The following is a 7,113-nucleotide window of genomic DNA, read 5'->3' as shown; positions in this document are numbered from 1 at the left end:
AGAAGACACCCTCTCTACTTTTAAGTCTAGGCTCAAAACCTTCCTCTTTCATAAAGGTTATAGTTAGTTATAGATATGGTATAGGCTTAGACTGCTGGGGGACCCCCCTCCTCCTGTCCTTCTATGCTCTCCTCCCGCCCACATTTGTCACCACTGTATGACATTAACTGTACGTTTTCTTCCGTAGTTGTCTTTGTCCTTCTCTGTCTCCCTCTCTCTGTGCCTTTCTGCAGGTGTCCCCGGCTTTGAAGCTGTGTGTTTTCCAATGTGCAGCTACTGGTCCTACCAACATGCCCGATTGTTGTTGATTTTTTCTTCTCTCTTCACTTTCCACTCACCCCAATCATTCAAGCCAGATGGCTGCCCACCCTGAGCCTGGTTCTGCTGAAGGTTTCTTACATTAAAGGGAGTTTTCCTCTCCACTGGTGCCTAGGACTTGCTCCAGGGGGAATTGTTGGGTTCTCTCTATACATCTTTATAGTCTTGACTTTATTCTGTAAAGTGCCTTGAGATTACTTTGTGAATTGTGAAGTGTGGCAATATAAATAAAATTGAAGTTGAAACTTCTCAGTGGATCTCAGTGACTCCTTCGTGAGTACCTCTAAACCCACAAGTTTTCCACCAGAGATTAACGACTCTAATGAATCTGTCTGCATTGATTTACAGCATGATGATAAGATTCTGTCTCTCTCATTAGACAGAAATCAATTCATTAGAGCGCAGCAATCAGATCCCACTTCATCTCAAAATCCCACATGTGAAAAGTTTGTGTCTTACCTGCTAGATGATGGTGTTCTATCAGCTGGTAGCTGGTCTCCGAGCTCTGGTTCCACATATGACTCTGTGTGCCAAATTGTTGTCCCTCAGCCTTTTTGTCTCCAAGTTCAGAGTCAAACACATGATCACAGCATGTTCTGGCACTTAGACAGAAGAAAAACTTACAATCGTGTCCTTTGTTATTTCTTCTGACCTGGACCTAAATCCGATGTTGGAAAGTTCTGCCGTTCTTGCCACACCTGCCAAACCTCTGGTAAGGCAAATCAGTAAATCCCTGCCACTCCACTATGATCGATCCCTGTTGTTGGAGAACTATCTGAACATGTAATCGTAGACTGTGTCGATCCATTACCAAAAACAAAATCTGTACATCCGTATAATAACGTGTGCGACAACGCGTTATCCTCAGGCTGTGCCACTACGCTCGTTAAAAGCCAGATCCATCGTGAAAGCTCTTGTCAAGTTTTTCTCAACATTTGGCCTCAAGAAGTGCATTCATAGTGACTAAGGAACAAACTTCATGTCCATGTTTGCACAAGTTATGACAGAGCTCATATCATCCTTTCACTAAACGTTAAGAAGCGTTATTCGGAAGTTCTGCACTGAGTCTAACCGTGAGTGGGATGAGGGGCTACCGCTGCTGTTATTTGCTGTGCGGGAAACTCACCAGGAGTCTTTGGGTTTAGTTTTTGACCACACTGTGCGCGGCCCATTGCGTTTGCTCCGTGAGAAATGGCTCTCAGAGAAGCCAAGTCCAAAAACTAACATTCTGGATTACGTTAGTTTATTTAGAGAGAGACTACAACAGGCCTTTGATGTAGCTCATGAATCGGTCCTGAACATGAAGGTGTATGTAGACATAGCTCTGCTGCCTGTGCACGCCTCCCAACACAGAAATCCTGGTTGACTTAAAAGCATATCTGGCAAACCTAGCCAAACCAGCGGTGTCTCGATGCCACAGTTTCTCGTTGGGACGTGTGGTGATGGTCTTGGAGATGTTGACATCCATGAACATGTCCCAGTCAGTATGCCCAAAATAGTCCTGAAGAGCAGAGATGGCTCCTAGAGGCCAGGTTTTCACTTGCCTCACTTGTCTGTGGTGTTTGGTGAGCGGTCTGCATGCTGGAATCTGCATGGTTGAAAATGCCAGCGACAACAAACAGTGAATTGGGATGTGTGTTCTGCAGTTCACTTATAGCTCTGTACAGTTCACCGAGTGCGTCCTTAGCGTTGGCGCTGGGTGGAATGTAAAGAGGCACAAAGAAGGAACCTTGACTTAATGTGACCCTCTGCCCTTTACACGTTTACTCCAGGTAAACCAAAATATGTCCCATGTTCTGGTTTGTTATAAACCTGAACTTGAACTCAGCTATGTCATTATTAACTTCTTTTACCTTATTTACATGCACGAAAAGCCAAATGGCTGCAGACCAGCGAAACTCAGGAAGTAAATATCTGCCTGCAAAAATATGAACTTCTTCTTTGTAGAGGTTGTGATAATGTGGTCATGTGGCCTGTTGGTGTCAAACCTTTTACATTACAACATCCCACAAACACAAGAGAAAATTCATAAGACATTTTCAGTTAAGTGTGGGTAGAATACAGTGATACAATAAGCAACTTAATCATAACACATGTAAACAATGATGCAACAAATGTGAAAATTAAATACACAAACAATATATCATACAACAATTAATACTGGGTGAAACTAAAATAGTAAAAATAGAAAGTAAAAGTATGTATTTAGACGCAAATTTTAAATTATTAGTTTTGCTTATCACAGTAAATATATAAGCATTGACACAGTAAGTTATTATCAGATGACTTATCAAAGAATAAAGAAAATATCTTTATAAATTTTCATGAACAAGTAAGGAAATAAAATTGACTCCCAGTTTAAACTGTGTACTGTTTTCTTTCTGATTATACAATATGTCTTCACTTCTTTATCTCTTAGTTTTTATCATTTTCATCACAGGTGTATCAACTGTCTCTTATCAGGAAAATGAGTCTCTACTGTCATCTAGTGGCAGTGATTGGAAACTACAGTAGAACACGAGTTTCCCTCATGGACCCAAACTTGTCCTCAGGTTTCTCTCTTTTTTGGTTCCATGGAGGTTGGGTTGTTTTCTGCCCTGTGCTGCAGAGTCCTGATGACTCCTAGTTTGTGTTTCCTAGATACTTCAATAGTGAGGATTCTATCTTTAAATACAGCAACGTTCACATTCTGGACAGAGAAGGCAGAGAATATGAATAAGAGGTTAAGGATCATACACCTCCCAACAGAGAACAATGGAACGAGACACTTAGAAAACAGTTCTTTTATCGATCCCAGGCTGTTCGGTTATGATGTGATTTGTCACCATAAATAATTATTTCTGCTCTTTCCGATCAGATACAGATTAAAACATTATGCAGTCCACATGGAAGTTTTCACTTTTGGAGCAGGATCTTCTCTAGTTTCCCGACTCCTGATTCTGAACAATCTTTAAAAATATCTTTACACAATCTTAAGTGATTGTGTAAATATGGTAAGAAATAATGCAATTAGCATCATCATATCCCAAATACAATTATAAGATCATGGTACATTAGAAACATTATGAGAGGGTTGATTATATAAAACCATATAATTAAAATTCATTTTAGGTGAGAGTAACATTTAAAATGAGGCATTTCTAAGCCAAACATGTCAGAATTAACCACAGAGCCTCTGATTTAGATCAGTACCTCACCTACTTTTTAACATCTTTCCTGATTAAGTTCCATAAAAGTGTCTGTGTTCTGCACAAGCCCAGCAAGAGGCTTCAGCACTTAGCATGTGTAATATATCCCATCTTGTCCACTGTAGTTGCCCCTTTGGTTCGCACCTCAGCAGTCCCAGGTTGAGGTCTACTGAGGGACCTGGGTTTAGCTGTACATCATTACTTAACAGGAGAAATAAACAAAACCACGTTTAAAACATGCCCTTTGCTTCTTCCTTTAACTTCCTCCCTTTATGCTCTTCTCTAATATATTTATCTGACATTACAGATTTCAATAAATTGGTTGATACAAAGTGACAGCAATAAATGAAATTTGCACGCACTGTGTCGCATGTTCAAGAAATATGGTGCAGTTTCCAGAACAAAATGTAATAATTTACCTGCAACAACAGTTAGATATAAGGTGGAGTTATGACGTCCTATTGTGTTCTGGGCTTCACAGGAATAATTCCCACTGTGTTCAGGTCTGATGTCAGTGATGGTAAAGATCTGTCCTGAAGCTTTTGCTGAGTCTTCATTCTCCTTGTACCAGGTATAATTAGCTGCTGGGTTAGCATCACTGCTACAGGTCAGATTCACTGAACTACCCTCCACTACCTCAGCAGAGGGACTCACTGACACTGAGGGAAGCTTTGGAGGATCTGAAAAACTATTTGCTGCTTTGTTACTGTGAATTACAACTAGACATTAGATTAGAAATACAGAGAAGTAAATTCACACACTGGAGGAGAAGGACAATCCTCATGTTCCTTTAAAGCACAGGAGATGTGGTCTACAGGATTAAACTGGCCTTTATAAGATGCAGTTTCCATCTTGTAGATTTTCTGTCCATTGATAAACCAAACAAATGTAGGACAACCAGTTGGACTATTACTGCTGAGACACTTCAGATCAACAGTCCACAAGTTTTACACCGAGGCTGAGCCTGCAGAGCTGGATGTACAGTAATGGAGGAGGAAGAACCCAAAGTTTAATCAGAAACATGTCAGAGCAGATGATCTTTACTATAAAGAGTTAACTAACATCACACTAAGGTCAGAAAAACAGACTACAACATGGCTGGTGTGATTTAATACTGTGTTAATGATGAAACAAATCAAATCAAAATCCTAACATTTGCATATTTACAGTGTCTGTATATACATTCAATCATTCATACCTTTTCAGGGAGTTTGACATTCACACACTTCTCCCTCACTAACTTTAAAATCCAGCTCAGCAAACTGATGTGTAAATGTAAATGTACAGCAGCTGACACGGAGAGAAAGAAGACGACAAGTCCATTTATTGCTGCGATTAAACTCATAGCTGCTCTGCTGATGTGTCTGTGTGACTAAAGACAACAGAACAAGTTATAGACAGGAAGTTCATCAGTCACATCAAGAGACAACTCTACTCACATTACATGAATAAACTGTAAATATGTCTTTCCTCTGTCACTAGTAAGTAGAAGATAGAAATCAGGGTGTCAGATTTCTTTTTTCTTCACATTATTCATTTGCTTAACTAGAAAAAATAAGGTAAATATTATGACACAAAAATAACATTTATAGCTCAAATTAAAAAACAACAACAACAACTAAAACATATCTTTATGCAAATACTGAGTGATAAAACATCTCTTCAAATATACTTTTTGGGTTTAGAAACAGTTCAGTGTCTGGATAAAAGTGAGTTGCCAGCTTTATCAGGGCAGATGTGACAGTTTGCATCATTTAACACTTGAAAGCCAAGTTAATACACTGAAACGTGAGAAGAAAAATGAATGCAGCATAGTTAGTTACTCATTTTAATTTTCCTTTTTACGCTGCCTTTGGAATCACATGCTGTAGGTGAGCTGCCCTCACTGGGGTGTTTTCACCTCTGTCATTTGCTCATGTTCCCAAGTCCAACTGGAAATGCAGAACTGAAAATCCTCTTAGTGTGAATCAACACGTACCAAACATGTTCAAATCAAAAGCCGAACCAAACACGAAAGTGTGGAACAAGCTTCACTTCTAGAGGACAGCAAAACTACATTTGACCATAAATCAGTTTATCTACTTTTGGTCCTTTTATTATTTTATAACTGAAACAAATTTCATTAACTGTTAGGAATTAACCCCAGATGTTTCATATTTTAGGTTTTAGAGGTAAAATTAGGTCCAGTAATTTATCCATGTAAAGATAAAATAAGTCAATAAATGACAGAATGAGTGTGTTGGGTTGTTACGGTTCATTTTAAGCTTTAGTCGAAGGTCAAATATGACAGACAACTGTAATAGATTACATTTCACAAAGTATCATCCATAGTTTGTGGTTAGCTCTGCTGCTAACAGTGTAGGAACAAACAGTAATGCTACTAACCGGAGATAATTTGAAGACCGGCTGCTACACAGGGATTTAAGCTACGTTTTTCCTTCTTCATAGCAGGTTGTATAAAACAGCCGCCATGAGCTTCTCTTCTACGTTCACTCAAAGTCAAAACGAAAAAGTAACAAACATGCTAATGTACTACAGGACTCGCCTTCCGGTCATCCTTCTTCCCGCACCCTGCCACGTGACTGGTCAAGGCCGCTTGAATGCTATGGTTTGGTGATTCTGAGCGCGAGCGCAAAGATCCAAGAGCAGAAATTCTCCGCGCGTGAAGGAAGGTTTGAGGTGGAGCACAGGAAATGTGCGAGCACACGGACAGTTAAGAGCGCGATGTAGACCGTTCTGAGAGAACGGGTAACAAAATCCTAAAACCATTTGGAAAAAAGCTCTTGATCTAAGATCAGAGAATCAACCCCAACACCGCACCTTCACCTGCTGTAGCAGACAACCGTCCAACCACAGGAGGTCACGAAGATTAAAACCATGTCCATTGGCTCTAGAAGCTGCTCTCTGCACCTCGTGCCAAAACCTGAAGCTGCCAATTAGAGCCTCGGGTTCACAGCGTCACTCCCAAACAGGAAGTAGACAGAACTGACAGAATGAACTAAATACATTATAACTATATTTTAAATAATTGCCACAATGACAATCACATGACTAGTAAGAGTAAACAATGTCTGCATGCATTTTCTTTACAGACATTTTTAAATTATGTTTTAAACATGTTTAAGTGTCCTTTCTGTTACTTATCTCTATATGTAAATATGGATTATAAATTGACAGTACATATGGATTTTACTCTCTGATGCCTCATAGTTCGAGTAGTACTTTTGGCAACAAAATTTTAAACATGTACTGTGGGTCATTAAAGATGGTTTCTGCATAAAAGTTTAAATGTTACTTACTCCGTCCAGTGTTGCACTTCATTGAAGACGGGGGATTAACAATAAACTGATTTTGATGAATGTTTAAAACTGAAGTAACAGAAACTGAGAAATCCTGATCTCCAATGTCACAACAGGGCAGATGGACTCAAACACAGACTGCGAGGCAGGAAGGTACGATTGTAGCTTTTATTTCTTAAGCAAAGAAGAGCACAGAGAGTAAAGCAGGCCCAGTGTAAAAACTGAAATAGAAAGACAGTCACCAACTCAGTAGGACAGCTTCAAAAACCAAAACATGTCAGATTTCAGTTACAAGGCAGGGACAACTG

The sequence above is a fragment of the Channa argus genome, chromosome 3 (assembly GCF_033026475.1).
Source record: "Channa argus isolate prfri chromosome 3, Channa argus male v1.0, whole genome shotgun sequence".
Taxonomy (NCBI): Eukaryota; Metazoa; Chordata; class Actinopteri; order Anabantiformes; family Channidae; genus Channa; species Channa argus.
Note: the sequence above shows the minus strand (reverse complement) of the source record.